Source organism: Schistocerca cancellata, chromosome 10 (genome assembly GCF_023864275.1).
Source record: "Schistocerca cancellata isolate TAMUIC-IGC-003103 chromosome 10, iqSchCanc2.1, whole genome shotgun sequence".
Taxonomy (NCBI): domain Eukaryota; kingdom Metazoa; phylum Arthropoda; class Insecta; order Orthoptera; family Acrididae; genus Schistocerca; species Schistocerca cancellata.
In genome coordinates, this window is record NC_064635.1 from 220,473,745 (window position 1) to 220,496,169 (window position 22,425).

A 22,425-nucleotide genomic window follows, 5' to 3' on the forward strand; every position below is an offset into this window, starting at 1 on the left:
CACAAATTCATTTCCTGTGCCAACCTTTTCGTCTCGGAAGTAGAACTTGCAAGCTATGTCCTCTATTATTTGCTGAATGTCTTCCAATCTCTGTCTTCCCCTACAGATTTTATCCTCTGCAGCTCTCTCTAGTACCAAGGAATTATTTTACTGACCTCTTAGCAGATGTCCTATCATGCTGTCTACCAAATTCTCAACAGTCTTTTATAGCACAACATCTCAAATGCTTCGATTGTCCTCTGTTCCGAATTTCCCACGGTCGGTATTTCACTACCATACAATCCTGTGCTCTACACGTAAATTCTAAGAAATTTCTTCCGCAAATTAGGGCCTGTGTTTGACACTAGTAAACTTCTGTCGGCCACGAATGCCCTTTTTTCCACTGATATCTGTTCTTTATGTTCTCCTTGCTCCGTCCGTGACGGGTTTTTTGCTGCGTAGGTAGCGGAATTCCTTAAATCTGCTTCACGATCACCAATAATGATGTTACATGTCTCTATGTTCTTATTTCTGCTACTTTCTCATTCCTTTCGTGGCAACAGCCTTGCCGCAGTGAATACGCCGGTTCCCGTGAGATTGCCGAAGTGAGTCGGGCGTGGCCGGAACTTGGATGGGTCACCATGCAGGCCGCCATGCGCTGTTGCCGTTTTTCGGGGTGCACTCAGCCTCGTAATGCCAATCGATGAGCTACTCGACCGAATAGTAGTGGCTCCGGTCAAAGAATACCGTCATAAGGACCAGGAGAGATACGTGCTGACCGCACGCCCCTCCAATCCGCATCCTCAAATGAGGATGACACGGCGGTGGGGTGGTCCCGATGAGCCAGTTGTGGCCCGAAGACGGAGTGCTCATTTCTTTCGTCTTTCTTCGATTTAATCTCAAACCATATTCTGTACTCATCACATCTTCAGTCCCTTAAAAATGCCTCGAAGTGTGGACGATGTTTGTCGGACGAGAATGTGGAGTAGGCAGTTTCGGACTTCCTCACGCAGCAGGGTACGGAGCTATACCAAATGGGTATCTTGAACGCTGTGCACCTGTGGGATGGTTTTCTCAATGCTCACGGCTACTTTGCCTGATTGGCGTACTGATTCTGGACTGTGTGGCCCGTTACACAGGCTACACTGGTGACGGCCGCCAGTGACGGTCACTGGTGACTGTGGTGAACACTCCTGGATCACCTGTGTCCGACACCGCAGGTGTTCCCAACTGATTAGTAAGTGAAATGGACGACAGAGCGAGGAGGAACTTTTGTTGGTACTTCTAAGCAGGAGGAGATGGAGGAGAATAAAGACATAACACTCCATTTCATGCTAACGCATGTCCGGCAGTGACTGCTGCGGACACAGTGACCGTGTCCGTCACATGTGGCGAGGGTGAGTCACTGCTGCATCACGGTAGTGAGGCGATGTAGTTTCCCGGTGTGAATGCTCCAGTTCAAACGAATGCATCTCTGTCGGTGACCGTTGCTGGTAACTGTCACCAGTGTCCCGCTGTGAAACGGGCCTACGGGCCTGTGAACGGAAACTTTTTGATCGCCCCTTACACCTACATTTCACAAACATAAACGCATGTAATACACAAAGTTGGTTTCATATCGTCTTTTATTACAATTTTTATGTCACTTTTCTCGGGACGCATTTAGAATAGGACGCCCTCTATTTTCCGTAGACGTAGTCACACAATGGTAGAATTTATAGTGATCTGAAAACATGGGAGAAGAGCCCTCGGCAGTGTCGCTTTTCATTCGTTGTCGAGTCCAGTTTGTACGGGTCAACCACCCGTTATGTATTACGATATATGTTTGCCTCACGCAGGTCGCAGTAGGTACTATCGATAGTCGAGCGCCAGGTGCGCCAAGCAGTCAGTGTTGAGACTCCAAGCGAGTGAGCTGTTGACTGCTAAACGGGCAGGGCGCACTACGGCGGGACGGCCAACCCCTCTACAAGTGTTTAACGGCTGCGGCGTCACCCAACGCCGGGGGCCTGACATCCAGCAAATACGGAAATGGCATTAACTGATTGATTTGTTGATGTGTTTAAGTGCTCAATTGTGCACCACCAGCTACTAACTCCATTCGGCGATGGTATGCGAAGTTTAAAGCTTGTGGATGCCTCTGTAAGGGGAAATCAACGGGTCGGCCTGCAGTGAGGTCGGGACACACATGTCCGGACCGTGTCCGTGCCGAGACACGCCCGAGTATCGGCCGTCACCCGGACAACGAAATACACCATCAGAACAAATGCAGCGGGCCCCACTTGACCGGGCCGTGAACGGGGAACGTCAACGGGACGGGGCCGGGACGGGCGGAATTCGCCGTGTTTAATTTTTCACGTGACGGACACGGCCTGACGCTAGAATTGTCTTGTGAGCTGTGCAACTGCGCAAGACTGTTCTGCGTACAAAACACGAATGTGGAACGACTAATGAGGAAGTTCGTAACTTTCCTGTTCTTTACGATCAGGAAAGTGAAAACTACAGGAATATCGAGTACAAAGACAGAGTTTGGAAGACAATTGCAACAGATCTACAAGCCAAAGGTAAGATAAAAACTATACAAGTTTTAATACCCGAAAGATATTTATTTACTTTTTATTTTACAAACAGATGTTTGGTTTATGTCATCGTAACATTGCCAAGGCGACATGTTCTTGCCATTCCACAGTCCCTTGTGGAGAATTCAGGAATTTTTTGACTTGTTCTCGTGCAGCAAATGCAGCATCTGTTGATCTCCCACGAATTCGAGGCAGGTTTCGAAGATTTGATGATCTTCCGGATCCCTCAGCAGTTTCCTTTTGATCCATCCTCTGTTCGGGCACCCTATAACCTTCCATTTTTCGAATAAAGTTGAACAGGACATACGCAGCCGTCACAATCATTGTAGGGTTATTAGGATCTCCCTGAAGGATTCTTCTAAATAATCGAAATTTCTGTTGCAATATACCGAATGCATTTTAGGATATTCTTCTTGCCCGACTCAAACGATAATTAAATATAGCCTTATCATTTGTTAAGTTCCTTCGAGGATATGGTCGCATCAAGTATATTTTAAGAGGAAAAGCTTCATCGCCTACAGTTACCATTGGAAGTTCAACATCAATTCCGGGCAAAGTTTTACTCTTTGGGACGCTAAGCATATTATTTTCCAATGACTTTCCAAGGTTTGAATTTACTAGAATGCCTCCATCAGAGTTTTTTCCGTACACTCCCACGTCTATTGCAATAAAATTATAACATGGGTCAACCAGAGCAAGAAGCACAATGGAATATGTTTTTTTGTAATTCCAATAGAGACTTCCTGAGTTGTTTGGGGCCTGTATTGTTGCGTGCTTTCCATCTAAAGATGAGATGAGAAAATAATGTTCGAAACTCTCCCTGTACTGGTCTTGTTTGCCAGGCACTGTGGTCCATAAATCTCTTCTCCTTGTTTGCCTTCGTTCTTTTTCCTTTTCGTCTAAAGAAAGTGCTACAAGTCCTAATTCACTATTATGAAAATTAGTGAACATGTTTTACAGCTTTCACATAGAGAAACACAGGTCACCGCGTCCGAGTCACTACAAGGAACAACGAAGACACGGACGTGCCCCGGTCATGTGTGGCCCCTGCAGGAACGGACCGGAGCACGGCCGTCACTCGTCCGACGCTCGGCCCTGACACGGCCCGGACGTGTGTGTCCCGACCTTAAAGCAAGCAGGGAGCTAAACGTACCACAGCCGACGGTTTGGAAAATCTTACGGAAAAGGCTAAAGCAGAAGCCTTACCGTTTACAATTGGTACAAACCCTGACACCTGATGACAAAGTCAAACGCTTTGAATTTTTGGCGCGGTTGCAACAGCTCATGGAAGAGGATGCGTTCAGTGCGAAACTTGTTTTCAGTGATGAATCAACATTTTTTCTTAATGGTGAAGTGAACAGACACAATGTGCGAATCTGGGCGGCAGAGAATCCTCACGCATTCGTGCAGCAAATTCGCAATTCACCAAAAGTTAACATGTTTTGTGCAATCTCACGGTTTAAAGTTTACGGCCCCTTTTTCTTCTTCGAAAAAAACGTTACAGGACACGTGTATCTGGACATGCTGGAAAATTGGCTCATGCCACAACTGGAGACCGACAGCGCCGACTTCATCTTTCAACAGGATGGTGCTCCACCGCACTTCCATCATGATGTTCGGCATTTCTTAAACAGGAGATTGGAAAACCGATGGATCGGTCGTGGTGGAGATCATGATCAGCAATTCATGTCATGGACTCCACGCTCTCCCGACTTAACCCCATGCGATTTCTTTCTGTGGGGTATTGTGAAAGATTCAGTGTTTAAACCTCCTCTAACAAAGGAAGCAGGTGTTGACAGATGTGAGAATTACAGAACAATCAGTTTAATAAGCCACAGCTGCAAAATGCTAACACGAATTCTTTACACACGAATGGAAAAAGTAGTAGAAGCCGACCTCGGTGAAGATCAGTTTGGATTCCGTAGAAATACTGGAACACGTGAGGCAATACTGACCTTACGACTTATCTTAGAAGAAAGATTAAGGAAAGGCAAACCTACGTTTCTAGCATTTGTAGACTTAGAGAAAGCTTTTGACAATGTTGACTGGAATACTCTCTTTCAAATTCTAAAGGTGGCAGGGGTAAAATACAGGGAGCGAAAGGCTATTTACAATTTGTACAGAAACCAGATGGCAGTTATAAGAGTCGAGAGACATGAAAGGGAAGCAGTGGTTGGGAAGGGAGTAAGATAGGGTTGTAGCCTCTCCCCGATGTTATTCAATCTGTATATTGAGCAAGCAGTAAAGGAAACAAAAGAAAAATATGGAGTAGGTATTAAAGTCCATGGAGAAGAAATAAAAACTTTGAGGTTCGCCGACGACATTGTAATTCTGTCAGAGACAGCAAAGGACTTGGAAGAGCAGTTGAACGGAATGGATGGTGTCTTGAAGGGAGGATATGAGATGAACATCAACAAAAGCAAAACGAGGATAATGGAATGTAGTCGGATTAAGTCGGGTGATGCTGAGGGAATTAGATTAGTAAATGAGACACTTAAAATAGTAAAGGAGTTTTGCTATTTGGGGAGCAAAATAACTGATGATGGTCGAAGTAGAGAGGATATAAAATGTAGACTGGCAATGGCAAGGAAAGCGTTTCTGAAGAAGAGAAATTTGTTAACATCGAGTATAGATTTAAGTGTCAGGAAGTCATTTCTGAAAGTATTTGTATGGAGTGCAGCCATGTATGGAAGTGAAACATGGACGGTAAATAGTTTGGAGAAGAAGAGAATAGAAGCTTTCGAAATGTGATGCTACAGAAGAATGCTGAAGATTAGATGGGTAGATCACAAAACTAATGAGGAGGTACTGAACAGGATTGGGGAGAAGAGGAGTTTGTGGCACAACTTGACCAGAAGAAGGGATCGGTTGGTAGGACATGTTCTGAGGCATCAAGGGATCACCAATTTAGTACTGGAGGGCAGCGTGGAGGGTAAAAATCGTAGAGGGAGACCAAGAGATGAATACACTAAACAGATTCAGCAGGATGTAGGTTGCAGTAGGTACTGGGAGATGAAGAAGCTTGCACAGGATAGAGTAGCATGGAGAGCTGCACCAAACCAGTCTCAGGACTGATGACCACAACAACAACAACAACAACAACCAAGAAACGTGCCAGAACTGCAAGGTCGCATCAACGATGCTTTCGAACTCATTGACGGGGACATGCTGCGCCGAGTGTGGGAGGAACTTGATTATCGGCTTGATATCTGCCGAATCACTAAAGGGGCACATATCGAACATTTGTGAATGCCTAAAAAACGTTTTGAGTTTTTGTATGTGTGAGCAAAGCATTGTGAAAATATCTCAAGTAATAAAGTTATTGTAGAGCTGTGAAATCGCTTCAATGATTTGTAATAACCGTGTATATAGAACATTAACAACAAAGTATATTGCTACCTGACATCCTAATCAGCTTTGCTGGGTTTGATATGAAACAACTCGCGTGCAACTGTTAACCGATCAGCCTTTATCAGTTGCGTACGGTCAAACTATTCTAAACTGTTAGGCTACAATCCACTAGTCAATAACGGTGGCCTGGCCGAGGTGGCCGAGCGGTTCTAGGCGCTACAGTCTGGAACCGCGCGACCACTACGGTCGCAGGTTAGCATCCTGCCTCGGGCATGGATGTGTGTGATGTCCTTAGGTTAGTCAGGTTTTAATTAATTCTAAGTTCTAGGGGACTGATGACCTCAGAAGTTAAGTCCCATAGTGCACAGAGCCATTTTTGAATAACGGTGGATTAATAAGACAGTTTTTCAAGCTGTAGGGCTACTGTTTAATACTTCTGGTCGGAAATGCTGTATAGTTATATTTCGTCTATAAGATAGCGTTTCTTTGCTCGTTATTTTCTATCATTCCACGTGTTAGCTATTATTGTTTCCCAAAAATAAGACGTCTTTTCAACACGATGATCGGCTTAAGGAAGCGAAGTGGTGCGTAGAACTGGAACCGAACTAATGACCGAAACCGGGAAGACGGCGTTGGAGAACATTCTTATGAGCTTGGGTGGTTACACACCTCAAATGTAACGTCCACTGTTCAAAGTGGCGTCAATGCGAAGAAGAGGTGACCGAGACGTGTAACGAATGGCACCCGATACCATCACGGCAGGTGATACGCCAATATGGCGATGAAGAATACACGCTTCCAATGTGCGTTCACCGCCATGTCGCCAAACACGGATGCGACCATCACGATGCTGTAAACAGAACCTGGATTCATCCGAAAAATGACGTTTTGCCATTCGTGCACCCTGGTTCGTCGCTGAGTACACCATCGCAGGCGCTCCTGTCTGTGATGCAGCATCGAGGATAATCGCAGCCATGGTCTCCGAGCTGATAGTCCATGCTCCTGCAAACGTCGTCGAACTGTTCGTGCAGATGGTTGTTGTCTTGCAAACTTCCTCATCTGTTGACTCAGGGATCGAGGCGTGGCTGCACGATCCGTTACAGCCGTGCGGATAAGATGCCTGTCATCTCGACTGCTAGTGATACGAGGCCGTTGGGATCCAGCACGGCGTTCCGTATTGCCCTCCTGAACCCACCGATTCCATATTCTGCTAACAGTCACTGGATCTCGACCAACGCGAGCAGTAATGTAGCGATACGATAAACCGCAATCGCGATACGCTACAAACCGACCTTTATCAAAGTTGGAAACGTGGTGGTACGCATTTCTCCTCCTAAGACGAGGCATCACAACAACGTTTCACCAGGCAACGCCGGTCAACTGCTGTTTGTGTATGAGAAATCGGTTGGAAACTTTCCTCGTGTCAGCATGTTGTAGGTGTCCCCACCGGCGCCAACCCTGTGTGAATGCTCTGAAAAACTAATCATTTCCATATCACAGCATCTTCTTCCTGTCGGTTAAATTTCGCGTCTGTAGCACATCTTCGTGGTGTAGCAATTTTAATGGCCAGCAGTGTAATATTGCAGTAGTATTATTAAACTCGGTGGCTGATTAAAACTGTGTGCCGGACCGAGACTCGAACTCGAGAACTTTGCCATTCACAGGCAAGTGCTCTACCACTTGCCCGCGAAGGGCAAAGGACCCCAGTTCGAGTCTCGGTCCGGCACACAGTTTTAATGCGCCAGGAAGTTTCATATCGGCGCACACTCAGCTGGAGAGTGAAAATTTCATTCTGGAATATTATTATTGTTTGACTCCGTTAGAATTTATTTTTAGAAAGGAGCTAACAGAGAGAAGGTAAATTTTGCATCTCTCTGTCTTCCTTGTATTTAAAAAAATCTGTTATCAGCATCTAATCCGTCTGGAACAAATGAGAGCTGAGGTGAATTAACTGTATATGTTATTAGTAGTGCATTTTTCAAGGAACTAATTAGTGTCTTGTAAGGTGCGCCCACACCACTCGTGCACCTGTGAGACTTGCGAGCCTTGGGAGCCACGTGGACGGAGGCCGGCCGGCTCCCAGGCCTCACGGCGTGTCTGGCTCCGGCCGCTGTCGGCACATCAGAGGGATGCGCGGCGAGCTGCGCGGGTGGCGTGGGCGGCAGGCAACACAGCACTGACCCGTCCGCTCGCTGCACTCGCACAGCCTGCTCTTCTTTTTCTGTGTTGCGGACGTCGGTTTTTCTTTTACAATGGAATGGACCGACGACTTTGCCATTAAATTCATAAGTATTTATGAAAAATATCCTGCGCTGTGAGATGCAAGAAACTCCCAATACAAAATACAATTTGAAAAAAAAGTGAAGCGTGGTATTCCATCGCGACGGAACTTCAGCTGCATTAAAAGACACTTACAGGAAAGTTCGACAGAACAAAAATGACCATGGGAAGTCTGGCGCTGGGTTTAAGGAAGTGAACGTTCCAGACTCGTTCGTTTTCAAAGCGTTTGCATTTCTGCACTGCAAGTATCAGCCACAGATGATCATCAACACATATGTAAGTAAAAAATATTTATTTTTGGAAACGTATAAAAAACATATTAACAAACTTAATGGGGTTCGGTCCCGTTTGGGTTGTGTCTCCACAGATCACAGATACTTAACTTTTTGTCTTTCTCAGCTTACATTTCGGTCCATGCTCATTTGCTATTTTTAAAGTTTTTGGTGTTATTCCCTTATACAGGGTGGTCCATTGATAGTTACCCGGCCAAATATCTCACGAAATAAGCGTCAAACGAAACTCGTCTAGCTTGAAGAGGGAAAGCAGATGGCGCTATGGTTGGCCCGCTAGATGGCGCTGCCATAGGTCAAAGGGATATCAACTGCGTTTCTTTAAATAGGAACCCCCATTTTTTATTACATATTAGTGTAGTAAGTAAAGAAATGTGAATGTTTTATTTGGACAATTTTTTTCGCTTTTTGATAGATGGCGGGGGGGGGGGGGAGGGCGGCTGGAGGTCGAACACCACAGTGGTGCGGCGGGGGGGGGGGGGGGGGTGGGTGTGTCGACTGCCTGAGGCCTGTTGTGAACCACTGACGGCTACTGCGGGGACGAAGCCTCTCCGTCCTCCGTCGTTTCTACGTCCCTTGTTCAATACAATACAATCGTACGTGTTCCCAGCTGACGGTTAATGTAGATGTTAGCCAAGTTTGCAGGTTGCGCTGTTGTATTTAACCAGGAACGGCATCTGTGCAATGTCCTCAGTACTTAGCAAGTATCAAATGACTCTGAGCACTGTGGGACTCAAAGTCTGAGGTCAACAGTCGCCTACAACTCAGAACTAGTTAAACCTAACTAACCTAAGGACATCACACACATCCGTGCCCGAGTCAGGATTCGAACCTGCGACCGTAGCGGTCGCGCGGTTCCAGACTGTAGCGCCTACAACCGCTCGGCCACACCGGCCGGCGTAGCAAGTATCACTCGTGGCTAGAACAGTGTAGTATTCTTTGTGGTTGTGAATGCATTATGCTCGAGCTAAGTGAATTCGAACGTGGGCAAATTGTTGTTGCTCGTATGGCCGTAACCAAGTTAGCCGAAGTGTTTGGTGTTTGAAGAGGCATCGCATCGGAGATTGATACTGCATATCGGGAAAGCGGAAAAATATCGTCCGGTAAGTCACAACGCGGACGGGAGTGCGTGTCGAGCGACAGACGGCCATTCAAGAGGACTGTGACGAAAAATAAGAGGACGACAGCTACAAACGTCACTGAAAAATAAATCCTGTCAGCATCAAAACAACACGAAGGGTGGTCCACAAGCAAGGAAGCGCAGGGCGAGTTGGAATTCCGGACCACTGGTTAGTGGAGCGAGTGCCCGTAACTGCAGGTATTAACATCTCTGGATCCGAGAACAGCACTGAGGAGTGAGTCGACGTGGCGCAGCTTGGGCGATGCTGCAGCCGCGGTATCCAGGAGTACCGGGGAAGACTCCGCGGGGCACTCGAGCACACGCCAGCCAGCATGCTGCCGTCCCGGCCAGACGACATACTCTGTACAACTGAGGCCGGCGGCCATTGGTCGGAACGGTTTCTCAAGAATGTAAAATGCGTCGGTTCAAGTGGTCACGGAAGAGTGAGTTCTAAGACGTTGCAGCGACTCACGGAGTAGCGCTCGTTACTCTGGAAACGCCGTTGCCTTGCTGCCCGGAGCCCAAGGAATCCAGCAGACAATGGCTGAGGGCGGATTCAGAAGCGGCAATAACCCTATATTGTTTAGATGCAACCTAATAAATTAACATAAGCAGGACATTATCTGTAGTACCAACAGTTGTATTATTTGTAGACTCATTGTACAAGAGATTTTATAGTTGTTTTGTAGTTTGGCACTACAACCAATTTCCTTATTTTCTTCGGAATATTGATAAGTAAAAGAAATAAATACCTCATTAATATATATATATATATATATATATATATATATATATATATATATATATATATATATATGAATCGGAGCTTCTCAAACTCCCTCAAGACCAAACGCAAACACTACATCGGCACACTCAACGTGAACACACTGATGACGACAGGAAAGATGAAACAACTGACAGACACTCTCGAAAAATTTCAAATCAAACTATGTGCACTGCAAGAAACACGATTCACAGACGAAGACCATATCAACACGGAGAATTTCAGAATATAGAAAGGAAAACCATCGAGGCTTTTTGGCACAGGATTTGCAGTACACAGGTCCATCACGGACAGCATAATCGACTTTTCGTCACCAAACGAAAGAATCAGCACCATCACGGTGAAATCAGCCAACAAATCCTACACAATAATCAACACACATGCACCGACTAATGACTGCAACAGGAAAAACCCGGACGAAATTGATGACTTCTGGACGACAATGGAAGAAACTTGAAACACGTATGTGTTCAGTGTATTCAGTACAGCGATGGCGAGGCATGACAGAATCTCTGACCAGAGAGTTATTTATCGTTGCTAGTCTGCGCTTGACCGCGCGAGAGTTCACTTGGAGAGTGGCAGTCAGTACAGCAGTGTGTGAGGAGTCGGCGGGCGTCGACATGGGTCTCTGGTCAAGGTTCGGGACGAGGTATAAGGTAATGAAGCAGCATTGCGCTCAGCTAATAATGTATTGTAATTGTAATTAATTTGTTCAAGAAATTCCCCAATAATAATTCTGTTTTCAAAGCAATCGTTATTAAAAAGGAAAAAATCATTACAATTGAATGTTCATTTATCAATTTTTGTGTCGAGTTTACATTGGGCCATTATTTTTCAATATTTTTGTAGGGAAGGTACAGTCGTTTTTATTTCAATTTAACGATGTTTTGTGGGAGCTCAACAACATTTGGGTTATTATTATTATTCAGTAATCTTGTGGGGAAATAACTTTTGGCACGTTTTCATTATCATAGGCTTTTCTTTTTATTTTTTTCTGGGAAATCAGACATGGCTCTATTCACATTAACATTTGTATTGTCTTGTAAGAATTTTCTGGGAGGTTACGTTTAACACGATTCCCATTAACAATCACTGTGGGCAGGTTGCACTTGGCTCCATTTATATTTAATAACTGTCTTACATTTATGTGGGGAGGTTACACTTGGCGACATCCGGTCCAGGATCGAATTTCTTTGAGAATCTTCTGATAAGTAGTCAGATATCTGCTCTCATTTACTTAATATAATTAACATTTGGCGCAACGCTTTTACTAATTTTGTGATTTTCTTCCACATATCATCGGCAATTCGTTGCTCTCTGTTGTATTTGTGGTGTTGCTTTTTTTGCATTGTGCTTATTTCATTTGTGAATAATTGTGATTAGTGTAAAAATGCCGCGAAAGACTGTGAATAGTGAGTGCATCGCGAAGTATAATGAGTGAAATAACCGAATTAAACAACTTGACCGACAGTAATTGCGACACGCAATATAATGATGACAATTCACCGTTTACTGACAATCATCCTAATGATGAACAGACGAATTCAATTGTGTCCTCTGTTAATTTGACGACAATTGATGACGCGGGACGCTCTGTGGCAATGAGTGCTGCCCAGCTTAACACACCCGGTTTGCAGGATTTAAGTAATGAACAGACAAATTTGTCCAATGAAAATGAACAGTATACTCAAAGTACGACAGATTTATGTAATTCCAGTGTAGTGACTAACAATGCACATCTGATTAGCACACATTTTCAAGAATCACAAAATAACCAAATGGTTACAGAAAATGTGACAATTGCAGGTACACTATCAAACAACACAGAGAATAGAAATGCTAATTTTGGCTCGGATCAAATTATGGCACTATTGCTACAACGAGTTAACCAAATTATTGAAAAACAAGACAACCAATTTAAGGAAAATTTCAAACAAATAGACAACAATTCTAGACAGCCTAGTGAACAGATCAAACAGCTTAATGAAAAACATGACAGCCTTAATGAAAAATTAGACAACAATTCCAGACAGCTTAGTGAACAAATTAGAGACGTTGCCGCGCAGTGTCATGATACTAAAGAACAGTTACGCGAGGAAATTGAGGCTTGTTCGAGGAAAAGTAGCGAAGAAATTAAATCTGTTGCTCACGAATTAAGGGAAATGCAAACAGCTACAACAGAAACACTTAGAGAGGAAATTAATGCAGTCGGTAAACAATGCTCTGAAAAAGCTACACAATTACGCGACGAGTTTAAAGCAATGACAGCAGAACTTTCGCGCACAATGGACGCAAAGATAGACGCGAAATTCGAACAACAGAACTCTCAAATTGAAGAGCGTTTTAATGACCACATACAAAACAGTGATACGCGTTTCCGTAAATTTATACAGGATCAAAATAAAGTGAAACGACAAGTAATGGAAACTATCACTGCACAGAGACAAGAAGATAAACGTAAAATGTTTGCGAAGGCAAAAACATACGTAGACAACAATATTGCTACAGTGTCCGACAAAATTAATACCATCGTACAATTGAACACCGAATTACGTGATGAGATTTCTGATCTTAAATCAAAAACAGACACACACACAGCAGATATTCAGTCAGTTACAGACAGATTCGAAGAATTAGAACTAACACAGGATTCCGATGTCGTCAAAGCTGACGTAAAAAAATTGAACGAAACCACACGTAAACTACAAAAACAGATTAATGCTTCTGACAGTAAGAACGATGATCAAGTAAAAATACTGACTGAAAAATGTGATGAATTGGCCAGTCGTATTGATGTTATTGAAAGTAATAATGACAGCAAACCAGACGATACCTCTCCGGTTTCATTTAACCAAACACCTGAATTCCAAAATTTACAGCAGACAGTTAATGAGATCGATTCGTCTAATAACACGTTGCGTAGAAAATTGTCAAGTTTACAGCAAGAGGTAACAGAGATAAAAAACATTTCAGTCAATAACACATCACAGTAGACGCCACTTTACGAACATTTTTCAGACTCACGCAGCGCGTATAATCTGGGTAATCTACAGAGAGTACGGGACTTAGATCCCGAACAGACACAGACAAATCAATTCTCTTACAATCATGAACCTTTTCCATCATACAGAGACGATAATTTTGATTACAAACATTTTCTACCAGTGAGAAAATTTAAAGTGTTTAAAAATGACAGAACACAGATTCACCCGCTAGATTGGATACAACAATTTAGCTTTGCTTTTCCACCGACTTGGCCCGTAACGCATAAACTTGAATTTATTTGCAGTTTTTTGGAAGGCGAACCGGCAACTCGTATGAGACCGATCGCTAGGCAATGTTACTCGGTAGAAGAATTTCAGAATGCTTTTCTGTCAGCGTATTGGTCGAAGACGACACAGCGCGGAATTAAAGATCAGCTAATTAGTTTACCAAATTATGAGAACTCAAATTTTCCCAGTGTGACGCAATTTTTTGAGCACATGGTACAACAAAACCAGTACTTAAGTGAACCATATAGTGAATCTGCACTCATACAATTATGTATCTCTAAATTGCCACGATCATTAAGAGTGTCACTTTTAACGGGTCAGCAAAAAGAAAATATTTCGGCATTCAGGGATCTGCTGCAGCTTTTAGAAGTGCAGCAATCAGATTATTCCTTCGTGAACAAAAATTTTTCATATAATAACCAAGGTCAACAAATTTACAGTAATTACGATCAGTCACGCAATTTTAATAGTAAAGGTAATAGACGCTATAGGAATGACAACCAACAGAATTTTAATAACAGACAAAATCCTAATTATCAATATCGTCAAAAGTTTCAGCAACAGAAACCACATTTTAGTAACAATAGACGTTTTCCACCACAACAGCATGAAAGTCAGCCGGTTAGCATACCTAACCAACAATGGAATGCACAAGGTCAACCAGGCTTTAATGTTTCGCCGCGTGCACGTATAGTCCCTGGTACAACAAATAGTAACGCACCGCAGCAAAGGAACAACTATGTACAGAAAACACAGTATTTCAATTCCTGTCGCAATGCACCGTACAGAAATGACTATCACGACAGACGTAAAAATAATGAGCAAAATTTTCAGTGTACATATAACAACAGTCGGTCTTACCAACAGCAAAATCATCCGCAAGAACATATTCTCATGAATGAACCCGACAGTAGGTATCATCCAGAGCGTAATACGTCAGGAAGAAATAACAGAACAGTACAAATAGTGGAAATGCCACAGCATCCTTCCGAAAATAATAACACGCCAGATATAATTTGATTAAATACAGTACAGGTTGCATATTCCAGTAACGCAAGCAATAATTTTGACACACAGAATCTTGTTCACGAAAATGTTATTTGAAACACGCCTTGTTGAATGCACCACTTTTATCGCACCCAGATCTTACTAGAAATTTTTCCATTGCGACCGACAGTTCGAACACCGCTTTAGACGTACATATTTTTCAGGAAATTGAAGAAGATGGCTCTACAATAATTAAAAACATCGCATTTGCAAGTTGCATTCTATCACCTGCTGAACGAAATTATTCTTTCACAGAACTGGAAACATTATGTGTTGTTTAGGCTTTTACGAGATTTCAGCATTTCCTTTATGGGAGACACACTACAGTTTACACAGACCATACAGCGATACAATTTTTACTTTCAACTAAATTCACTCACGATAGATTAAGCAGATGGAAGCTATATTTACAGGAGTTTAATTTTACAATTGTTCACATTCCCGGCACACAAAATGTTGTAGCAGACGCACTATCTCGTTCTCTCGGCAACAATCAGCAAGACGTCGCAACAAACTTCTGCAAAGCAAATTTCAGCGTTATGTATATTCAACAAGTTGCATTTGAAAGTTTTATTTCGTCGTCATTACAGGACATAGCAAGAGAGCAAAATAAAGACAATGTGTGGAAAGAAATTAAACAGCTTTGGCAAGATAGGAATAATGTTACCATTAGAAACCATTACACTGTACGCAATGACATTCTGTTTCGCCGCTCTCACCCTGACAGCAACAACTGGTTATTATGCATTCCTGACGAACTGGTTAACAAATTAATCTGGTATACTCATTTAAGTTACGCACATTACGGAGCAAGAAAATGTTTTCTTATACTGAGACAGAACTGTTATTTTGCCAACATGGAGAAACGTATACGACGAGTTTTAGCGTCATGCAGAATTTGCCAGAAAGCTAAGTCAGACACAATTTCACATATTCCTGCATTATATCCCATTGTACCTGTTAAATTAAGACATATGGCCGCTGTAGATATTTTTGGTCCGATTCCCAGAACTAATAGAGGTTTTTGCTACATCTTTGTCGCTGTTGAACTCACTTCAAAATTTGTTACTTTCACTTCGTTACGAATAGCTACTGCTAAAACTGTTTCGAAAGCATTTGTAAAACATTTTCTATTTCATGTAGGGCATGTGTTGAAAGTAATTTCCGATAATGGATCACAATTTCGTTCTGCTATATGGACACGCATGTTACGAGCTAGAAACATTTCTCCGATCTATATATCCAGGTACCACGCTTCTTCGAAGCCCTGTGAACGATTAATGAAAGAAATTGGTAAACTGTGTAGAATTTACTGCCATAAAAGACATATTGATTGGGACACACACATACACTCATTCCAGGATGTAATTAACTCCATACCAACTGAATCCACTATGCTATCTCCGTCTGTTATACTGAAAAATGTTGAACCACCTAACAAAATTAAAGAATTAATAACCTTTCCTACATCTCGTCGACTACGACACCATGAAATAATTGACATTGCGCTGAACAACATCAAACGTGCCGCAGAGCGCCGGAGAAGACAACAAAAACAGGTTTGTATACGCCGTGACTTTCACGTTGGACAGAAGATATTAGTACGTACACACTATTTATCCAACAAAATAAAAGGTAAGTGCAGTAAATTTGAACTTCTATACGCAGGTCCATATCGGATTCGCAGCATTCCTCACCCCAATGTTGTACACGTCGAAACTTTGAGAACGAAAAAAAGTAAAGGCAATCACCATCCAACATCAAACCCTTTATTGAATGAACATACTTTATGATTTATCGCACAGTAATGCCATTTCCTAATTTTTTTTTGACCACTTATGCAATTATACTCACATGACTACTTACTGATGATTAAAGTATTTTTTCTTGGCAAGTGCCCGGCAAGGTAAGGTTAGCAGGTCGCTCTTCTTGTCATTACCCATCAGACCACGCATATTTTTCCAGACGAACTTACACATTTTATGACCATTTATGCAATTATATTTATGTGACTACTTACTGATGATTATCGTATTTTTTCTTGGCAAGTGCCCGGCAAGGTAAGATTAGCAGGTCGCTTTTCTTGTCATTACAGATCAGACCATGCATATTTTTCCAGACGAACTTACACATTTTATGACCATTTATGCAATTATATTTATGTGATTACCTACTGATGACTGTCGTATTTTTTCTTGGCAAGTGCCCAGCAAGGTAAAGTTAGCAGGTCGCTTTTCTTGTCGTTATACATCTTAGACCGTGCATATTTTCCATTTTTTTTGTATGTATGATTGTTTTCCTGTTTTGTTTGTATGCATTACGAAATAGCTAAGACATAGCAAACACCAGTTGACTTTGACATTTTTGCTTTAAGATATCTCAACATCGTGACTATTTTACATTTTTTGCTGCTGCATTATGATATTCTGTGTACATTTTTGCCTCTGAACACTATCTATGTTTTTCACATGTTACGTTTTCTGTCATGTTATGCTGTATGCTTAATTATGTTACCATAAACCAGTTTTTATCTAATGGGTATGTGATTTAAATGCAAGACATTAATCTTTGTTCATCATTTTCAGAAAGAAATAACGTGTAAAGGAAATAAATTAAACAGAAATGGGAATTTCACCTACGGAATAGACGAAAGAAGATGCAAAAACCTTATGAGGAAGAGTAAATGGATCAGGATTAACAAGCATTAACAAGAATATACTATATACATCGTAGAATAGCAGTCTTAACTAATTTTTTCTTTCAGAATACGAAGCGATTGATGCAGGCTGTCAGACAGAACGACACATCTTAGTGTTAGTGATGAAATATGCTAGAGATAAGGAATAGTTGTATAATGAGTAATGAAGAGATTTTTTTGCAGATGATAATGAATGCTGATAAATAATGGTGAAGAATATGATAATATGGGCACTTAAGTTTTTCTTTGCAGATGACGATATGGATAATGAAGTTTTTCTTTACAGGTGATGATAATAATGGAGTTATGATAATGAAGTGATGGATAATGAAGTTTTTTCTTTACAGATGAGGATATTGTTGAAGTTATGTATTTATGCTATGTAGTTATTTAAGTATTTGTTGCAGTTTGCTTTGACAGCAGGTGTTATATTGCATAGTATAATGATGGAAGGTTTTGGAAAGGACAGCTATGGAACACGTTTTTATACACATTTCACTACCTGTTAATTCGAAGTTCACTACTTTTCAGTATAAAATGCATTTCTTCTTTCAGCTTAATAATCCATTTTTTTATATATTTTCGCAGGAGAAATTATTTATGAGATTAATGTGCTATAAGCAGTTGTTCATTAAATCTATATCACTTATGAATGTGATTACATATACTCTACTTGTTTCATAATCTTGCAACAGTGGACTCATGACGAATGACGTTACACATGTTCATTTACAGCAACAACCCAGAAGCAATTTTTTTCTTGCTTTCCCCTATAATTACCCAACGCAATGCATTGCTAACAAAAAAATGTATTACCAGTCCCAAATAATGCTACTGGTTTAAGAGAATTCTAAATAATACTGATCAGCTATGAATAATATGTCACCTGAAAAATGAGTAGTACTAATTACTATATAGAGATGACCAATGCTTTGTAACTAGAAAGAACTGCTAATAATGCTTTGTAACTAGGAAAATACTACTAATTACTATATAGAGATGACCAATGCTTTGTAACTAGGAAAAGAATGCTACTAATTATGCTTTGTAATTAGGAAAAGAATGCTACTAATTATGCTTTGTAACTGGAAAATGAATACTATTAATTAATAATGCTTTGTAACTAAGAAAAGAAGACTACTGATTATTACTATATTGAAATGACAAATGATTAATTAATTATGCTTTGTAACTGGAAAATGAATACTATTAATTCATTATGCTTTGTAACTGGGAAAAGAATGCGATTATTTAATAATGCTTTGTAACTAAGAAAAGAAGGCTACTGATTATTACTATATTGAAATGACAAATGATTAATTAATAATGTTTTGTTACTGGAAAAGGAATGCTACTAATTAATAATGCTTTGTAACTGAGAAATGATGACTGTATTGGGATGTCCAATGATTGAGTATCAACATTATTATTGACTACCTCCTGTTTTAAGTAATGACTTTGGATGATTTGTAATTAGAGAATGGGTGCAAATATTCTATGTAAAACAATTAATGAACATTTTTCTGTAATACTACATACATGGTACAGAAATGTTCAATAACTGGGCTATGAATGCCGCAAACTACTAATGTAATTCCTAATGAAGACTAATATGTAACTTAATGTCCTTCACCTTCTGACCTAACTACCCTGAATTACTGTAATATCCATTTGTCCTGTGTATCCTCGTGATTATGGAGCACTATATTTGGTTTTGCACTAATTCTACGTTGGTGTGCCTTGTTAAAGCGTGGTGTTGACACGACATGCTGTCCACCACAGTGAGCGATGGAGACATTATTATGGTTCCACTGCTTGGTGTACCTGATGTACTGCCAAAATGATAACATGGAATATTACTACGACATTTCAGTGTCTTGGCTACGCTGATAAATACTTATGGGGAAAAGAACTTCAGATTGTCTCACTTGGTGTTGTACTTCCGTGGAAAGATATGGACTTTCAGTGCAGCTGCGTGCAACCCAAAGTGCTACAACCATGATGCAATCCTTCCCTTTCCTTTCCTAATTCTTGTAACATAATGAAAATCATTTTTGCTAACATGATTTATATTCATGGCCTATACATTTTTTGTTAATTTGCTGATATATTTTGAATTTCAGTGCGTGTGCACTTTTGTCATTTTTCTAACATGATTTCTACCTATTGTATATACATTTGTGATTTGCTGATTTTTCTAACATGATTTCTACTCATTGTATGTGTATTTTGATTTACTGATATGTTCTGAACTGCAGTGCATGTGCACTTATGTCACTTGTCAACATGTTTTTTTTTGCCATTACGTTTATTTGTTGTTAAAATGCTAAAGAGTTTTACAGTGTGTGTGCACTCTTGTCATTTTTCTAACATGATCTCTACTCATTGTATGTACATTTTTTGCACTACAGTACATGTGCACTCTTGTCATTTATCAATATAATTTGTATATACATTTTTCTGATTTGCTAATATGTTCTGTACTCATTGTATATATTTTTTGTCATTGTCTGAAATGTTTTGTACTCGGTGCATGTGCACCATATTTACTTCATGTTCTATATCTGTATATTCTCTGTAATTGTAAAGTTAATTAGTTAAGAAAAAATTTGTTGCTCATGGCAAGTCCAAATGACTCACCATCGCTGCCAAATTTTGGCCCCCCCAGTGGAGGGTTATGAAACACATATGTGTTCAGTGTATTCATTGCCAGCGATGGCGAGGCATGACAGAATCTCTGACCAGAGAGTTATTTATCGTTGCTAGTCTGCGCTTGACTGCGCGAGAGTTCAGTTGGAGAGTGGCAGTCAGTACAGCAGTGTGTGAGGAGTCGGCGGGCGTCGACATGGGTCTCTGGTCACGATTCAGGACGAGGTATATTGTTAAATAAGGTAATGAAGCAGCATTGCGCTCAGCTAATAATGTATTGTAATTGTAATTAATTTGTTCAAGAAATGCCCCAATAATAATTCTGTTTTCAAAGCAATCGTTATTAAAAAGAAAGAAATCATTACAATTGAATGTTCTTGGGTTATTATTATTCAGTAATCTTGTGGGGAAATAACTTTTGGCACGTTTTCATTATCATAGGCTTTTCTTTGTATTTTGTGCTGGGAAATCAGACTTGGCTCTATTCACATTAACATTTGTATTGTCTTGTAAGAATTTTCTGGGAGGTTACGTTTAACATGATTCCCATTAACATTTAATCATCGTATTTTTCAAAATTTTTGTGAGGAGGTTACAAACTATCAGAAAAACTCCTGCACATAGAGTCAAAATAATACAGGGAGACTTCAACGCTAAACTCGGAAAAGAAATGATATACAGACATCCCACAGGAAAACATACTCCACACAAGGACACCAACAAAAACGGAAAACACCTGATAGGCTTTTGCAAAAGCCACGACCTCGCCATTATGTCAACAAAATTCAAGCAACCAACACGAAAACTTACCACATGGAGATTCCCCAGCGGAAAGCAAGAACTACAAATCGACCACGTAATAGTCCAGAAAGACTCACAAAAAGAAATTTTGAACATACACACGTAAAGGCTACTTCCACTCAGACCACCACCTACTACAGATCAGGATTCGTCTTTTGCCCAAGAAAAAGCTTCAGAAGAACAAAATTGTTAGGCCAGATCCAGAATACCTTACTTTAAACCAGACACAAATATTAGACAAAATTAAAATGGAGAAAACGACAGACTGGGCACAACTTTCAGGAAGAATCCGAGAGGCCATGAAACTAGCACAAGCACCACGCACAAGGAAACACCGTTGGCGGAACCACACATGTGACCAAGCTATTGACCAACGAATCAGTGCATGGAAAAAATTTAGTAGCCACAAATCCCAAGAGAATTGGATGAACTTCTTGAAAACACAGAAGCAATCAAGCAAAGTCATTCGCAGTGAAAAACGACAGTATGATAAACGGCGACTGACGGAGATCGAATCGGACTTCATGAAGAACAATACAAGAAACTTCTACAGAACCTTCAGAGAAAATATGACTGGATATCAACCACCCAACTTGTGCTTCAGAAGACCGGATGGATCCCTAGAAACCAATGCCAAAAGCAATTGTGACATTCTGGCAAAGTACTTTGAAAAACTGCTCAACTCGGACCCCCCTATGGAAGAAATGATGACATAAACGAGCACGTACAATCCAGATAGTGAACCTCCAACTCTAGAAGAAGTTAAAGAAATAATCAAGTCACTCAAGAATCGTAGAGCACCAGGAGAAGACGGCATCATCGTGCAAATCTGGAAGTTATAAGACCTAGAACTCAACAAAGACATCCACAGGATCTTGGAAGACATCTGGAAGACCATGAAAATTCCTGACGACTGGAAAACTGCCCTGATACACCCACTACACAAAAAAGGTGACAAGACTGACCCGAGCAACTACAGAGGAATATGCCTACTACCGGTCACATACAAGATCCTCTCTAAAGCTTTACTAAACAGACTGGAATGCCAGACCGACCACTTGATTGGGGAATACCAAGCGGGCTTCCGTAAAGGGCGGTCTTGTGCGGGACAAATTTGGAACATGAAAATAATTTTACAACACAAACAGAACCTGATCATTACTCTAGTCGACTTCAAAAAGGCGTACGACTCCATCGACCGGAAAACTCTCTTCAAAATTCTAGCAGAATACAAAGTAGACAACAAAACACGGAGTATCATAGAGCAAACTTTAACCAACACGACCTCCAAAGTAAAGTTTTGTGGGGAACTATCAGAGCCCTTTGAAATTCGCACAGGTGTCCGACATGGCGATGGCCTCTCACCTCTCCTTTTCAGTCTGGTGTTAGATAAGGTAATAAAAGAACATCACAACAGGGGATAACCTTAGGAAACCTACAAATTAAATGCCTGGCTTTTGCAGACGATTTGGCGATTGTCACGAAAGGTATAAAGGAAACAAAAGACGCTATTGAAAAACTGCACGAAATGGCTTCCTAAACTGGACTACAGATCTCTTACGAAAAGACACAGTTTAT